Source organism: Equus asinus, chromosome 9, assembly GCF_041296235.1.
Source record: "Equus asinus isolate D_3611 breed Donkey chromosome 9, EquAss-T2T_v2, whole genome shotgun sequence".
In the NCBI taxonomy this organism is placed as follows: Eukaryota; Metazoa; Chordata; class Mammalia; order Perissodactyla; family Equidae; genus Equus; species Equus asinus.
The window spans coordinates 38,063,168-38,080,392 of NC_091798.1; the positions used below are offsets into that span (position 1 = coordinate 38,063,168).

Consider the following 17,225-nt stretch of genomic DNA (forward strand, 5'->3'; position numbering starts at 1 on the left):
AAGAAAATTGTTGTATCCCTGACCAGAAGGGAGATTTCTGGCTGACATATGCTCTGTCTTCAGCAAGAAAATGATGCTTAGAGGGGCAGTGGCCATCTTTGCAACTATGAGTATAAGAGACACCCACTAAGAATGACAAAGCAGGAAAGCAGAAGAAACCAGGTTCTTGATGACTTCATGGAGATGCTGTACAACCCCTGAACCACATACTCTAGACTTTATATTACATGAGGAAAATAAACCTTAGTAGGTTACACCACTGTTGTCAGGATGCAGTCACACGCAGCCGATGCAGTCCTGAGTGAATACACTACTGTACAGGGTTCCTGTGAGGATTCAGACAAGATAATGTATGTCAGGCACATAGCCCAGTGCCTGGAACAGAGGCATAACTTAATAAATATTTGTTGATGAGTTCCAATTTTCTTCCTAGTGAGAGGGAATTAGGAATTGAAAATCTGTAACAGAGCATGGACTGTAACAACAATGTTAGAAACTTTATTTATTCATTCATTGTAAAGTTCTTAGAATCATGCCCAGCACACAAGCACTTTACTATCTGATAAATAAATATAATCCTAACACATGTTTACTGAAGGCCTACAATGTGCCAGGCGCTCTTCTAGATGCTTGGGAATACAGTAGTAAAGAAGACAGGGTTCCTGCTCTTACAGTACTTTCATTTTAGAAAGAGCAGGAGGAGATGGACAAAAAGGAAATAAATGAATAAACGAGAAATTGTCATGAAAATTAAAGAGGATGGTGTGATAGAGACCCCAGAACTCCTTAGACTGAGTATACAGGGAAGGCCTCTTGGAGGCAATGACACTGAAGGTAAGACCTGATCCCTAAGAAGGAGCCAACTCTGCAAAGGTCTGGGGGAGAAACCTTGCAGGTAGAGGAGACTCGCCAAAGGCCCTAACGTTGCCGTGAGTTTGGTGTTATGGAGGACGAGCCTTCCTGAAATCACCCAACCTTTGCAACTACAGAGAGGAAAGCATACACAGGGCAAATCCACATTTTATGTGGTCTGAAACTTATACAATTTGGGGCACCCTCTTTAAGAAAAAGAAAACAAAAGTACTGGGGCCAGCCCCATGGCCAAGTGGTTAAGTTTGCATGCTCTACGTTGGCAGCCCAGGGGTTCACCAGTTTGGATCCCTGGCACAGACCTAGTACTGCTCATCAAGCCAGGCTGAGGCAGTGTCCCACATAGAAGAACTAGAATCACTTACAACTAGGATGTACAACTATGCACTGGGGCTTTGGGGAGGAAAAAAAAAGAGGAAGATTAGCAACAGATGTTAGCTCAGGGCCAATCTTAAAACAAAAAAAGTACAAATACAAAATGGGGCTTTGGAAGGGGCCTTTGTGAGTGAGAAACTCTGAAACTTAAGCTTCATGAACTTCATGGAAAATCTATTTCTGCTTAGACCTGAGGTGATAGAAGTAGATTTGAAGTACAAATTATTCAGACTCTTTTGGTAGTCAGAAACACATTTGAGTTAGATGGAGTGAAAAAAGTTGACATTTATGATAAGGATCCAGGATATCTCACAGGACCCAAGGACGGGACTTTAACTGGGGCAAATATGTATTGCAACCAGAAACTCAAACCCCAGCAGGACTCTCCGTGTTTCAGCTCTTCTGCTCTAAGCCTACACATGTGCTTCGTTCTTATCTTTCGCTTTGCAGATCAGCTCCATCTGCTTTTCTGACCCACAGAGCAGAACACCATGGCCACCCATGGTACAGGTTCCATGTTAGAGCTCCAATCATCAGTTCCTGGTCCAACTTCCCAGGGAAGCACTCTGATTGATAGGCTTGAGTCAGGTCTCCATCCTTGGGTCAAAAAACAGCACCATGACAACTGGGAGGCCACTCAACCCTGAGATCGAGACAAAGGCAGTAGTGACCTGAAAAAGAGGAATCATTGTGAGCCAGGGAGCAAACCCAAGAGGAGTGTGCCTCCCCTGTTTGTCTCTGACAGTAGAGCAGCCCTGTCCAATAGAAATATAATGCAAGGCACAAATGGAAACCACATACATCATTTAAAATTTTCTAACAGACACTTTAAGAAGTATAAATAAACAAATGAAGTTAATTTTAATATTTTATTTAACCCAACATATTCAAAATATTATTACTTTAAGATGTACTCAATACAAAAATATTTTACGTTCTTCTTTACATACTGAGCCTTTGAAATCCAGCGTGTGTTTTACACTTCCGGCACATCTCAGTTGGGACTAGCCACATGTGGCTAGTGGCTATCATAGTGGACCATGCAGGTCAGACTTCTTGGCTGAGATCTGGTTGATGCTGCTCCACATGTCCATTGCAGCTGGCCCAAGTCTGCAGTGATCAAACACAATGGTCTCTTTCTTGATGCTGGTCATTATTGTGTGTCTGTTCTTGGGCTCAAATAAATGTGCAGGATCCATCATTACTGGCTTTCAGAGTGCACACAGCACCAGTACATTTACTGCCAAACTGCAATTACAGAGTTCTTTCTTTGATGGATTCAGAGTTAATGTCTTTGTACTTCCTTTATTCCAGAAATGAAATTAAAGCCACTCACACACACACACACACACAAAAGGCCCACAGAAACCTGCCGTTCCATCAGCAAATCGTTCAGCCTCGGTAGGAAGGTCATTAGACTGGTTTTATATAGAGCCCATAAAGCATCGGGAAAACAGATAAATGTCAAAATCCTGGCTGCTCAGCTGCACTTCAGCTCAGCCTCCCAAAGGTAATAAATGCCTCTCTCCAAAGTGTGTCTGCTTTCTCTTCAATTTGCTGCAGCCAGGTAAATAAGTTCTACAAGGCATATTCCTTTTTCAGTACATATACATTTTCCCTCGAGTTTTAGCCAACATAGATGTATACAGGTCAGATCTGCTCCATCTCACTTTGAGAGGCTGGTTTCTATTCTGGCTATAGAATTTTCAGATGAGTTTAGTTGAAAAGACCAGATGAGACTGGTTTAGAAGTCTCTTATTTTTCTGTCTGGAGGCAATTTGTAATGGCCGTCTAATAATTTGATAGCCACTGCCCATCAAGCTCTTATTATGTGCTAGTCAACATGTTAAGCGCTTACAGACATTATGACATTTAATATTTGCAACAACGCCATAGGTAAGTACTATTATTAACACTCCCATCTTACAGAAGAGGAAACTGAGGTTTGAGAAAGATTAAGTGACTTGCCCGAGGTCACGCCATTACTAGGCAATAAAACCAAGATTTGAACCCAAGTTGCCTGACTCCAAAGCTTTAGTTGCTGAGGTCTGCAAAACAATTTTGGACAATTTCTGAAATAGAGGGCCATTAAGTCCCTTCCAGGGGCCAGCACTTTTACCAGAGGGCTTCTTGGGGCAGAGTGTCTAAGAAGAGGGGACAGTCGGAATGAGGTCTCCAGTGGGCAGGTCTGGAAGGCGGCAAAATGGAGCTCTTCTCATAGGGTAGAAATAAGGACAGATGTGCACACCCCTGGGGAGGAGGCAGTTGACAATCTTGGCAAAGAAGGGCTGGATCCCAGTGTGCCACCATCGTAAAGGAGCTCTGACCTTACTCAGCAGCCTCGAACAAGCCACCTGGCTTTCAGTAATGTAAAGATAATGGCTCTGCCAGGCCTCCCTGAGGGCCTATTTGAATTAACTAGTTAATGGTTATATACTAGTTTGAATAGGCAAAGAGCCCAATAAAATCTCTACCCAGGTCTTTTTAGTACAGCACTGAGCCCCTGTTGATGATAAATGTTAAAGGGAGATCAAGCCCTCTTCAGTTTTATTGCCTTAATTGGGCCATTTGGCAGTACTAGGCCAGACAAGAAAATAATAGCATGCCCACACAAAGAGCCAACTTGACTGTGAGAGACAACACCAGTAATGTCCTTAGAACCTGAATTTAATGTTAGTAACCTCAGGTGGGAGGCAGGCATTGGATAAACATTTGTTGAATGATGAAATGCAAGAATTTGACGTTTACTCAAGCACCTACTATGTGCCAGACAGTGGATTACAAATGTCAGGCTTTAAAAAGCCATCTCTCCGATGTCAACCTTCTGCCTGGAGATGAGGAATGTTACCACATCACTCTGAATGTGGATTTCTCCACCAGTGAGCGCACAGCCAGCAGTAAAGCGAACGACCAAACTATCGGACAATCCTGCTGGAGAGCAAACTATCAGTTTCTCCTAGCAAAGAGCAACTGAAAATCCGACAGTAGCTTTTTTGGCAGGATGGCCGTGAAAGACAGAAATCTTCATTTGCCAAACACAGCATAAATAACAGAATTTTCAGGAGCTATTTTTTTCTTCAGGAGCTATTTTGATAACAAACATAAATGGAAAAATATGCAGACCATGTTCATCCTTAAAGGCCCACATCTACTCAGATTTCCACAAGGCAAGAGGAAGGAAATTCCCAGTTAGAACTGAAAGTCCATAACCGCCCCTTCTCCCCCCCCAACTCTGAACTGTGTGGAAAAATGTGAAATGTACAAGTTTTCATAGAAATAACCAGAAATTGTCCAACTGGCTTCAAAAATGGCTAGACCCTGTTCATTATTTAACACTTACTCCATGTGAGATAAACACAAGAAAAGCCATTGCCGAGCTACAGTATTTTCTCAAGCTATAATTTATTCATTCATTCTTTTATTTATTCAAATAAAATAAATTGAGGGATTACTGTACACCAGGCACTGTTCTAGCATCAGGAAGCAGGAACAAAACAGAGACTACCTGGGCCGGCCCCGTGGCTGAGTGGTTGTTTGCGCACTCTGCTTCAACAGCCTGGGGTTTCTCCGGTTTGAATCCTGGCTGCAGACACAGCACTGCTCGTCTGGCCACGCTGGGGTGGCATCCCACATGCCACAACTAGAAGGACCCACAACTAAAAATACACAACTATGTACCGGGGGGCTTTGGGGAGAAAAAAGAAAAAAAAGATCTTTAAAAACAAAACAAAAACAAAAACAGAGATTACCTGTCCTCCTAGAAGTCACATTTTAGCAACTGCTTTCAGTTCCCCAATAGAACCCTTCAGTTTGTAGTTTAACAAAATGAAATAGCTTTTCGGGCTAGTACTCGGATCTTCTTGTGTTGATTCATTCTTTCAGCAAATATTTACTGAGCAACTACTGGGCTTCTCTGGAGCAATACAAATGAGTATGAAGATGGGGACTATGCTTTCACAAAGCTCACTGTCTAGACAGAAATATAAAGCACTTATAGAAAAAACAAGGGGCCGGCCTGGTGGCACAGTGGTTGGGTTCGTGCGCTCTGCTTCTGCGGCCTGGAGTTTGCAGGTTCAGATCCTGAATGTAGACCTACACACTGCTTGTCAAGCCATGCTGCAGTGGCATTCCACATATTAAAAAGAAAAAAAAAAAAAGAGGAAGATTGGCATAGATGTTAGCTCAGGGCCAATCTTCTTCACAAAAAAAAAAAAAAGAAAGAAAAAGAAAAACCAATACTACAAGGCATTAAATGCCATGAGCAAAGCAGATAGAATGCTGTGAAAATTCAGAGAAGAAAACTCAGCTTTACAGAGGAGGTAACTGGGTGGTGTATGAATTAGGATTTAAAGGATGAGCATGATTCACAGGTGTAAAATGAGAGGAGGGCGGGGCATACCAGGATGAAGGATGGTCTGTAACTGATCAAAAGTAACATCTTATTTTCTAATATACATGTTGGTAAAACAAGGCTATAAAAGCTGCTATGGACTGACCGTGTCTCCCCCAAATTCATATGCTGAAGCAAGCTTGAATCCCCAGTGAGATGGTATTTGGTGGTAGGGGCTTTGGGAAGTAATTAGGTCATGAGGGTGGAGCCCTGGCGATGGGATTAGTGCCCTTATAAGAAGAGTCTGAGAGACACATCTCTCTCTGCCATGTGAGGACACATAAGAAGGTAAACCAAGAAGAGGGCTCTTAGAGGAAGCTGACCATGGCGCCACCCTCATCTCAGACTTGCAGCCTCCAGAACTGTGAGAAATAAATGCTTGTTGTTTAAGCCTCCCCGTCTGTGGCATTTGTTATAGCAGCCTGAACTAAGACAAGAGCCAAGACTTCAGCCTTGCTTTAAAACTTCTTTGTCCAAATGAAGTTTTAGAGCAGATATTGCCCTCAATTTAACTGAACACTCAAGGTCAACCTACAATGAAAAGTCAAAAGAGTGGAAAATCGGTTTCACCTCACAGGCGTACTGAGGAACAGGCTGCTAGAAGTGTTGCAATTCTGAGGCTTTATTAAAGTTTTGGTAGGAAATGGCCCATGATGGATTAGTGATGTCTGCCACAGGCACAGGATGCAGATGTGGGGTTGATTTATTTGCCATCCCTGGGTTCCAGTCAAATATCTGAATTGCCCAGTGAAGATTGCTCTGTCATAGAGGTTTTTAAACTGTCTTAGCAGCAGAACCCTTTGTTCAAATGAAATCTTACTCAACATTCCTAAATTTTAAAGAATGAGCTATCCTCATTGAAACAGGAAAGTGAAGGGGCCTGCCTGGTGGTGTAGTGGTTAAGTTTGTGGGCTTTACTTCAGCAGCCCAGGTTTGTGGGCCTAGATCCCAGGCAGGGATCTACACACCACTAATCAAGCCATGCTGTGGTGACGTCTCACATACAAAACAGAGGAACATTGGCACAGATGTTAGCTCAGGGACAATCTTCCTCACCAAAAAAAGAAAAAAGAAAAGAAAAAGAAACAGGAAAGTGAGAAGTCTAGAGTCCCACCTACTCACCCTCTTCCTTACTCATCATATTGGTACCCAGAGCACAGCCTGAAAAGTCAATGCTTTATGACACTGCTGTTTTCCACATTACAAGAAAAACAGCAGTTAATAATTTGTTCATATTAAATTCCCCTAGAGGGATGACAATCACCATTTTACAGATGCAGAAACTGAGGTCCAAAGAGGTTAAGTGATAAGCCCCAGGCTCATGACAGGTGGTCAGTGATGAAGTCAAGAGCTAGAAGCCAGGCCTCCTCCCTCCTTCTTGGGCCGGGGTGTCCCATGTCTCTAGCTCTGCAGCCCCATCTGAGCTTGTCATGGGCTGAACAGCAGGGACTTCCAAAGAAGAGAGCTAGGCTGAGTTGAAATAAACGCAAGGACAAAAAGCGGGTAGCCCTGCCCCTCTGTCTGAAGTTGTGCCTCACTCTGCCTTCACCAACATATCACTTCCACAAGCCCCTTTGTCAGTGACACCTTAGAGGCCTGCATCCTGAGCAGCTTGTGGCTCCAGCAGACTCAAGTTTCCTCACTTCCTGCAACTTGCAGAAGCTGCGGCAACCTGAGCATGCCCCCGCCTCCTCTTTCATCAGCTGGTACTTCTCAGGAGAGCCTGTCATCTCTGCCGGGGCTGGAGCCTGGGGTGGAGCTGCAAAGGGCCGATACAGGGTGGTCACAGTGAGTCCCCACGTAAGGCGTTCTACAAATTACAAAGCACTTTTATTGTCACCAAGCCCACCACACACATCATCACTACCCTCCCTTCTAGCCTGGACCCCTGTGGCAGCCTCTTCTCCCCGCTCTTCTCCCCTCATCTACTCTGGCCTCACCACAATCCCTTCCATTTTGCACACTGCAGGCAGAGATCTTTCAATAATGCAAATCTGATTGGGTCACTCTTCTGCTTAAAACCCTTCAACAGCTTCCCGTTGTTCACAGTACCCAGCGGGAAGAGCAGTTACTTGTGAGAAGGTATGTGTGTGTGTGCATGTGTGCACGTACACTCTCGCAAAGGAGGGTGGTTTATGATATTTACACTGCAACATGACATTAGTATAGGCTCCATTTGATACACAGCAGGGTAGATTTATTTATTCATGTATATTTATTTAGGTCCTGCCTCATTCCACAAAGGAATTGGAGTGGCTGGGTATTTAATGTTTCCTGGGCAGGCAAAGACAGGAAGCTTTCTCAGCTATGTTTTAGGAACTTCAATCCTGTGGTATGAACCAACTACAGTGTAAAATAATAATAAATTGCACTTTATTGTCCTAAAAACGCTGAAAGGAAACTAAGGGATGAGATGCCTGCAGTGGTTCTCCGTCACAGCATTGCAGGATGATTTCTGGATCACCGAAAAGGCATTCCGAGGCACATTAGGAGAAACTGAGTCATTACCCAAGACATGCGTGTTAATATCATCTTGGCAGTGGCCCCCAAGTCCCTAAGCCAAGGGGCCTTCTTCCAACCATGTCCTCACAATTTAGAAAAGAGCCCTTTCTGATAGTGTTTCCTTGGTGGCCCAAGATTTTTTTTATTTAAAAAATTGTACGTATTTTAAATTAGGCAACATACAACATTTCAAAATTCCAAAGGTACAAGAGTGCCTATAATAAAGGTTCCTTCCCACCTGTCTTTCAGCCACGCTGTTGCCCTTTCCGGAAGCAATCACTGTTACTAGTTTCTAGAATAGTCTATGCATACATGTCTAAGCCTGCATGTTCACAGTTCTTTTTTTTTTAAGATTGGCACCTGAGCTAACATCTGTTGCCAATCTTCTTTTTTATTCTTTTCCCCAAAGCCACCCCAGCACATAGTTGTATATTTCTAGTTGTGAGTGCCCCTGGTTGTGCTGTGTGGGACGCCACCTCAGCATGGCCTGATGAGTGGTGCTAGGTCTGCGCCCAGGATCCAAACCGGTGAAACCCTGGGCCACTGACTCAGAGTGCACAAACTTAACCACTCGGCCATGGGGCCAGCCCCGGCAGTTCTTATTTTCATTCCAAGAGCAGGAGTCTACTTAAATGTCCCATGCCTGTTTTTTTTCCCCACCTTGGCTTCTCACTCAACAATTCATCTTGAGGCCCAGCCTTCAGTACATGGGACTGTATAAACTGTGATAGACCTGTGTGTTTGGGATTCTTCACGGGCATGAGGGATTTGGTTCCAGTGAAACTGAAACTGTCCAACTCAGGGCTGGGGAGTTTGGCCCATACTTACTCAGAATGACCCTGGAGCTCATCATCTGGAGAAGGGCAGCTCCGGGGCCACAGGGCAGTGCGGGCTGACCTGGAGTCAGACAGTCGGCACCAGCCTTCCTCTGCACATCATTGAGGGACCTTTTTAATCGTTTTAAATTACACGGGAAATATATGAATGTATTCCTGCTGGAAAAAAGGTCAAACAATACAGTAGAAGTAAAAGCCCCTTAGACGCCAAACCCAAGTCCACTCTCTCCCCGGAAGTATCCGTTGCAGCCAATTTGTTATTTTGTGTGTTTTGAGCCTCTTGTTTTGTGGGGAAGGTTGTTTTTGTTCTGTTTTCCTGCATGGGATCATATCTGTGTACTCTACAACGTGCTTTTCTCATGTAACATTTTGTCTTGGCCTTATTTCCATTTCAGGGCATGTAGATCCACTTCACGCTTTGTACCCACCGCATCACGATTCCATCGTATGGGCATACCATAGTATGTAAGAATTGTCCTCCCAATGGACATCTGGGTTGTTCCTAATTTTTTGTTAGTAACCCAATGCTTATGTGAAAACTATGCACAGGTAAAAATAATTTCTCTAAAATAGAGAAGAGGAATTTCTGAGGTAAGGGGTATGCACATTTAAAATGTTAACAGATGCTCCCAAGTGACCCTTCCCAAAGGAGGTGCAGGGGTTTGCCCTGGCAGTGACATGGTAAGTTGTACAGGACTGATGTTTACCCTTGGAAGTTGTGATCTGAAATGGATGCAGTGTTCACAAGGAAAAAGAGGCATGCAAACCCACAGGATAGCGGAAACCCTACACAATAAGTACAGCACCGTTCGCACTGTCACCAAGGATTGGGAGCAGAGAATAGCGAGCATAAAGGACTTGTCAGGGGAGCAGCGCCCTCCTCACTCTTCCCTTCTGCTCTCTGGTTTAATAAAGCAACATGGAAACATCCAAGGGGGAGAGCAGGGCTTCAGACAGAGCGATGTGGAGCAAAAATGGAGATCCGCTCTAACCCAGACCTCAGGAGGAGGCCACTGACAGACCCTTGAGCAAACTGCTGGTGGCCAATTGTACGGACCCAGATGGAAGTTTTCATTCCACTGGGCCTCTTTCTGGAAATGCTCTGCTCCTAGGTTTGGGATGTAATAAAATCACGGGCAGTCTGATTTCCCCAAGTCCTCCAACCTGCAGGCATTACCCTTTGCTTCAGTATCCAAATAAAATGGCTTCCCTCTCTATTTCACAACCTATGGCAAGGCCAGCTCCCTCCCCAGGACTTTTGCGGAGTCCGGGGTTGCTGATGTTTTCCCGGTCACTTCCTGTCCCTGTCCTGCTCTTGAGTGTGCTGTCGGCCTCTCTGTCCTCACCTCTCTGCCATGCCCATCATCACCACTATTCCTTCTTTATTCTCCCAAAGACTGATGACTTTATTGAGGTCTGTGGATAAAGGAGATGGGTCACAGCCCAGTGCTGAACAGGAAACACATTACAGCAGATACCAGGCATGACTCTTCTGGAAAACTCCTTGATCACTGTACCCTGGGAGGAGCTGCTGGCTGACCTTCTCAGGCCCTGGCCTCATGGCAACTTGTCAGGTCACCTCCCATCCTCCAAGGGCCCTCTGCCATCTCCCCAAATCTCATACAATTCCACGGTCCAGGGAACAGCTCTCCAATTCTTACCACTTTACTCTTATTTGGCCCCGCAATGAGCTCCCTTGGCCTTGCAGAGTGGTTATCAGGCTCCCTCTATTCAAATCCAGGCTCTGCTACTTGCCTCCTATGTGACCTTCAGCAAGATACTTGGCCTTTCTCAGCTCCAGTTTCTTCATATGAAGCAGGGGTTACATTAGAATGTATTTAAAGCATTTAGTGCAATGCCTGGTAACTTCTTTCCTATCATGTCCATGAGGATATCACTGTTCAAGCTGGGAAATGACCCATCGAGGTGTTTACCTCTCAGAAGAGCAGTTATTGCTCTAAGTGAGTTCTGCCACCACCCTAAGACATCTAGCAGTTGGCTTTTAAAATAATTATTTTCTTCCTCCTTAGTGTGTTGTAAGGAAGCTTCCTTTCAGCTTAACGCCTTGGAAACGCCACTTACGCAATGCTCTAGTTCTCAGGGGTTTCATGGTGAATACGAAGAGACTCTGGGGCAACTTGAATGGGCTTCATCCAGGCCACAGGGTCGAGATTCAGTGCCACCGCTCCCCTTCACACTCTGCTAACACCCCTCCCTTCACGGATGGCACCTCCACCCGCCAGGGGTTCAGCTCAGATGCTTGAGAGTCATCCTTTAGTCCATCTTTCCCTACCCCCCACCCTCAGATCCCCAGCAAGCCCTGGTGGGGTTACCTGTAAATTCTCTATTTGCCCCCACTCCAGGCCAGGCCAGCATCAGCTCCCAGCTGGGTCTCTGCAGCCATCTCCTCACTGGTCGCCCTGCTTCCACACTTGCTTCCTACGATCGTCAACCTGGTTGGCAGAGTCATTTGAAAACATAAACCATACATCATAAAGTATTGGATACCTGAGTGTACCACCCAAATCCCCCTTCAGGACTGGGACACTCATTCGGCTGCCAGAGCGTCCACTGCTGACGTTCTCTGCTGAGCCCTCCCCAGGTGTTGTCCTTAGGTAAAGGGAGCTGTCTTACCCAAGATTGCATCCTCAACCCAGGGCAGCCCACAAACGATCACTAGTCAAGGCAAGGGTGTGGGGGGGCAATAATAATAAATAAATAAAAAGAGAAATCAGATCACTTCCTTCTTCTGCTTAAAACCTGTCAGTGCTTCCTGTTGCCTTCACAGTAAAACCCAGGCCTCAAGGCAAGGCTGACAAGGCTCTGCCTGACCCTTGCTGCCCCTCTAGCTCCACCTCTGTGGGCCTCACAACTGCCTCCTTTCCCCTCCTCTAAACACCATGCCCTACCCGTCTTCAGCCTTCGCATGGCCTCTTCCCTGGAACCCTTCTCACCCCCTCAACTCCAATGGCTGCTTCTCAGCTTGCCAATTTCAGCACAGAAAGACCCTCCTTGACCAGCCACTCTAAATCGGCCCACTCTCTCCAATTTCTCTGGATCATACTTCCCTGTTTATCACCTGAGTCTATTCATTTGTTTACTGTCTGCTCCCCACAAAATGGTGAGCTCTATGCGGGCAGGTGCCTTGTCCATCTTGCTGCCTTTTCTGCTCCTAGCACCTTGCACAGTAGGAGCACAGTATATCCTTGTGGAATGAATGAACAAATAAGTGAATGAATCCATCAATGAGGAAAATGAAGAGGAAACCTCCCAGGGAAGGTGCGATCTGAGGAGACACTCCAAGGGAGGGATCCCACGGGAGCTGCCTCTTCATACAGGAGCCTGGCTCCTCCCGGTGAGACAGAGGGAGAGGGAGGCAGGAGTGACATCCCTGAAGTCCCAGGGGTCTCCTGTGACCTCCTGAGACAGGAGAGGGAATGTCTCCCCATCACTGAGAAATGCCTCAACTGCCGCAGCAAGAGGGTAGAGCTGCTGGCCCCAATGCTGATTTCCACGCAGCCACTGCCTTCTTCCACCCGCCGGAGCCCTCCGAGTTGCCATGGCAACAGGACTGCCAGAGTCCAAATAGGGATGTCTGCATCTCCCAGCACTTCTTCTGGGGAGGGCGAGCAGAAAGGGGGTCAGCCCACATTGTGGCCTTGCTCTGTCTGCCTCTGGCCAGTCCTGGTCTCTAAGTAAAGCGTCCTCCTCTTCCCCTCCCCCCTCCTCACTCGAAAATCTGAGGAAGCACTCCCCTCAGAGTCTTCTCCTCTGTTTTCTGTCTCCCGCTGGGGAAGGAGAAGGGAGGGACAGCCTCATCTTTGTATCCTGTCCAGGCCCACAGATTGGCCAGAAGAACAAAGGAGAAGGATTCTCTGATAGCTCACAGCTCTCAGGACAGCTTTAAGAATGTTTTCTTTTTAAATACCACTTTGTTAGTCTAACCAGTGACGTCCTGGAGTTTTTGAGTCTCTGTTGGCTGCCTTTTTGGTCCCCCTCAAGAAGCAAAACATGGCTTTTACTCCCCAGAAGCTAAGAGCCCTTTGGGGAAGCTGCTGTGAGGTAGTTTGTGTCATTTGTCAAAAACAATGACCATAGTATCTACCACTCACGAAGTGAACGCGTGACACGATCACGTCTCCCAATCCTTATGACAGCCCTGCTTAAAAGGTATCAGTAGTCCCTCCTCATATGTGAGGAAACAGGCTCTATCATTCCTGGGGTCACACAGCTGCTGAGAACCCAAGCTGCGATCTGAACCTTGTACTCTCAGACTCCGAAATTCAAGCCCTGGGCCACTGCTCTATGTTGGGAGGCATAAACTGTTACAGGGAATGACACTTTTAGCTTCCCTGGCCCCAGCCAGCCCCTTGGGTCCTCACGTGGCCGCCTCCTGGCCACGGTGTCCAGCAGTCGCTGGCTCTGGCCCCAAGCCGCATCACCCCTGCAGAGATCTGACAGCAACTCCCTCAGAGTAAGAACAAAGGCAGCTTTTTTCGCCCCTTCTTTAGAAACCTTGACTCCTTGCCACACAAGCAGCCCCACGGATTGGCTGCTACCATGGCAACGGGTTGCCGATCTCTGTCCAATTATGTCAGCCCAGAGCTGCAGAGCCTGTGCATGTCCATTTCCTGACCAAGCTCCCCAGCCTGCCAGTCCTCTGACCTCCAGGCTGCTTTGAATGCCTACACTTTCTAATTACAGCTGCCTTTCAATTCCTGGGTCCTACAGGAACCTGCATTGAACTGCTCTTCCCAGCAGCCCATTTGTCACACTCGGGGCCCCTGGCTCTTTTTCTGTGATTTATGAAGCACTGATTGTGTATCTAGCCTTGCCCTCAGCAGACTCATGCACTCCGAAGGGCAGATAGCTCGGACACACAAATTTCAAACACCCTGGATTTAGTGTCTGGCAGTGAGATCTTTCTGCTGCAGTTGTGACCTTGTAGAGGGTCTGCAGTGCCCTGATTTCAAGCCTGCTTTCTACATTCATTCATTTATTCGTTCAACAATTCATGAGCACCCACTATGTTCCTGGCACAAGGGATACCATGTTAAACCAGACAGAATGGAACTCTACCCTTTCCTGGGGGAGAGGGGTGATAAAAGTCAACAGGTAAATGACAAATAAATATAATTTTGGATAATGGTAAATATGGTGAAGATAAAGGAGCTGAGGAGCTCCAATCGTAGGACGGACGTTTTCCTCTGTCCTCATCTAAGCTCCCCACTTCCAGAGGAGGGTACACCAGATGAAGGGGATGAGGAGATGGTGCTTGGCGTCCAGTGGGCACTTTGGGATGCAAGTGGCAAAGACCAAATTTAGGAAGAAGGCTTCTTTAGGCAGTGATGCAGCTGGGAGTCTGGGGCCGAAAGTCAGCAGGACTCCATCACCGTCTCTTCCCTCTCTTGGGCCGACAGCTTCCTTCTCCACTTCTCCTGCAGTGGCTTTTCTCACAAGACAGGAAGTGTGGCTGCTGACAGATCCTGTGAGTTTTACTTTTCGCAGCCTCAGGCACGGAAGACAGCCTGACCTCAAGCATTGTCCCATTCTACGACCAAAACTCCAAGGGAAGAGACTCATTGGCCCTGGTCAGAGGTTCCCAGGCCTGGACTTATCAGCAAAGGCCAAGGATGGGATCAGATCACTAACAGGGAGGTTCCCTGGTTCCAGATAGCCTTCTGTGGTTGGGGGAGGCAGACAATCCCAGGGTCCTGATCAGCCTCACAAAGTGAGACCCATCTGGGTGTGTGCCCCTCCACTCCCTCACCGTTACCTCACCCCACCCACCCCACGTCTACTCCTGCGCTTTCTTACTTTTATGGTCTATCTTCTGTTCCTGAGAGGCAACGTTGTCGCCTCTGCCCCAGTTCAGTCCCAACTCTTAAGGTCATCCTCTGCTCTAGGGGCTTCTCTGTCTACCTCACCTGTGTCACCCTCATGTGGAGTCACACCCACTCCATGCATGACCCCAAGTCACTACCAACACCAGCTGTGGTGTATGGCAGGTTTTACTAAAGGTCTGGGGGTGAGAGATAGGGAATACCCCACGGCTTAGAACAAGACCAACTCCCGCTCTACCCACAGAATTGATCCTCATTGTCTGCTTTCCTTAGGGCTCGTTGTCTCCCTCCCTCTCTGAGCTGTCCCCAGAGCTCCCAGCAGGCACCCTGAAATTCCTTGTTACTTTTAATGCAGAGGTATTCAGCTTTCTGTTTTGACTGAAATCACGTTCCTGAGCCCAGCCTGGCACATCCTAAAAACACATTAAGGTGCATTGCTAAACAAAACAATCTTCAATCTGACCCTACAAAGGACAGAAGAACCTTTGGAACTGTAGTTACTGGTTTAACTTATCCACTGTCAAATTCTTAGGGTTCAAACTCCCACCAAGCAGAGCAAGGACAGGAGGTGTGGGTGGAAGGGTTCACATACAGACTCCATTTCGGCCCCAGGATAAAGTGCTGTCCACTTCAATACTGAGCTCCTGTAGGGCTGGCTGGGAACACTGTAGTGGTATATCCCACTATGTCTCCTTTGAGGTTAGATGGGGTTGCATGCTCAGATCCCTGAGACTTCCTTTGAGGGATGGGCTCAGCAGGTCACACACTAGCCCAACACTTTGAGGGTGACACAGAGGAAGAATGAAGGGCTCCCAGATTGTAGAGGTCAGGGATATCTCAGCAAGGGACATAAGGTCCCATTCAGAGAAGAAAAAGAGTAACACAGACCCTCTCTCCCACTGTCAGTTATGTTTTCCAGCTGGAAAAGTTCAAGTGCCTGTTGCATTTCCAATGCCTGCCCTTTTCACTCTCAGTGCTGCGGGGATCAGCAAATGCTAGAATTCTAACTGAATTGCCTCCTGTACATCTCCCTGTGGGATTTGTGAAGACTCAAAGATGACAGCCATCTGGGAAGCTGAGCCCTTACATGTTTCCAGCTGCCTAAAGCTGTTTCTGTAAACAAGCAGGGCCCTCTCTGTGGCCTTGAAAAACCTTTGCAGGAGTAGACTGCCCACATAGGGCACTCATGCACAGTTTTAGTGCCTCGTCTTAGAGGCCATTTTTAATCTTCTGGAGGGAGGAGACGCAGGGATGGGAGGGCGAGCTGCCCATTCCACTTCTGTCCTCTTCTCCCCCAATTATTTCATATGAGGAGAGTTACCAAGATCTTGGTTATCTGGTTCCTTCTCATTAACTCAGATTTCCTGGAGTCTGGACCTATTAATGGACTCCTGACTTTGTGGTCTGAGCAAACGGTAGGCTGTTTCTGCAAATGCATTTGACTTTGAATCTAGGGGCTAGGCTATAAGGTTGTTGAGATGCCTTCCCCTTCTTACAAGAGGGAAGTAACAGGTGGAGTGGAATGAGCCCTGGCCAGGAACCAGGTAACTCTGGGGATCTGGGCCTAGCTCTGGTGAAGTCTAACTTTGAAGAAATGACTCATGTCTCGGGGCCTTGGTTTCCTCATCTGTTAAATGCATGGTTTGACGGGGCAGTTTTCTAAACCCCAGTCACTCATCTCCACCTTCATAACTTTTGTCACACCTGCGTATCACCTGTACTATTACATACTTAATATTTTTCTGAAAATTGATTATCTTTTTAAACTGGCTCCCTACTGAGCAATACATCCATGAAATCACATATTTAATGTGCTAGTTTTATTTTTTCTACGTGTTAAAACAAATACTTATTTTTTTTCAACTGTTGCCAATCTTTTTTTTTTTTTCTGCTTTATCTCCCCAAACTCCCCCTGTACACAGTTGTATATCTTAGTTGCAGGTCCTTCTAGTTGTGGGATGTAGGACGCCACCTCAACATGGCCTGACAAGCGGTGCCATGTCCACGCCCAGGATCCGAACCCTGGGCGGCTGCAGCAGAGCATACAAACTTAACCACTCGGCCACGGAGCCCAGCCCCACAAATACTTATTTTTAATTATACTCATCTGTGTAAGCCCTGAAACCATCCTGAGTACCATACGCATGTACCACCCTTTGGGAAACACTAGATTAGAACATCACTTCAGCTCCCAAATATCTTCACCCGTTTTGTGAAATTCTAATAATCTCAAAAAGGAAAAGCAATTTCAGAAAGAAAAAATATATAATTCCTGGAGCTGGCCTGATGGTGTAGTGGTTAAGTTCATGCACTCCACTTTGGCAGCCAGGGGTTCACGGATTCGGATCCCAGGTGTGGACCTACACATCGCTCATCAAGCCATGCTATGGCGGCATCCCACATACAAAA

The 17,225-nt window shown here is 46.6% G+C and overlaps 1 long non-coding RNA gene across 2 annotated transcripts in view; it reads right to left on the reverse strand.

Annotated features, from left to right (window-relative positions):
* Positions 1-491: 491 nt before the first annotated feature.
* LOC106836972 (uncharacterized) overlaps positions 492-17,225 on the reverse strand; it is a 42,087-nt gene continuing 25,353 nt past the window's right edge. Inside the window, exons 3-7 of one of the 2 annotated variants that reach the window (XR_011505797.1) lie at positions 11,307-11,426; positions 8,966-9,132; positions 7,223-7,394; positions 4,751-4,930; positions 492-1,916 (exon numbers count right to left, since the gene is read on the reverse strand). This is a non-coding gene — a long non-coding RNA (uncharacterized lncRNA). Of the gene's footprint in view, positions 1,917-4,750; positions 4,931-6,244; positions 7,395-8,965; positions 9,133-11,306; positions 11,427-17,225 lie in introns of those variants that run through there. The other variant, XR_011505796.1, reaches the window with a different exon arrangement.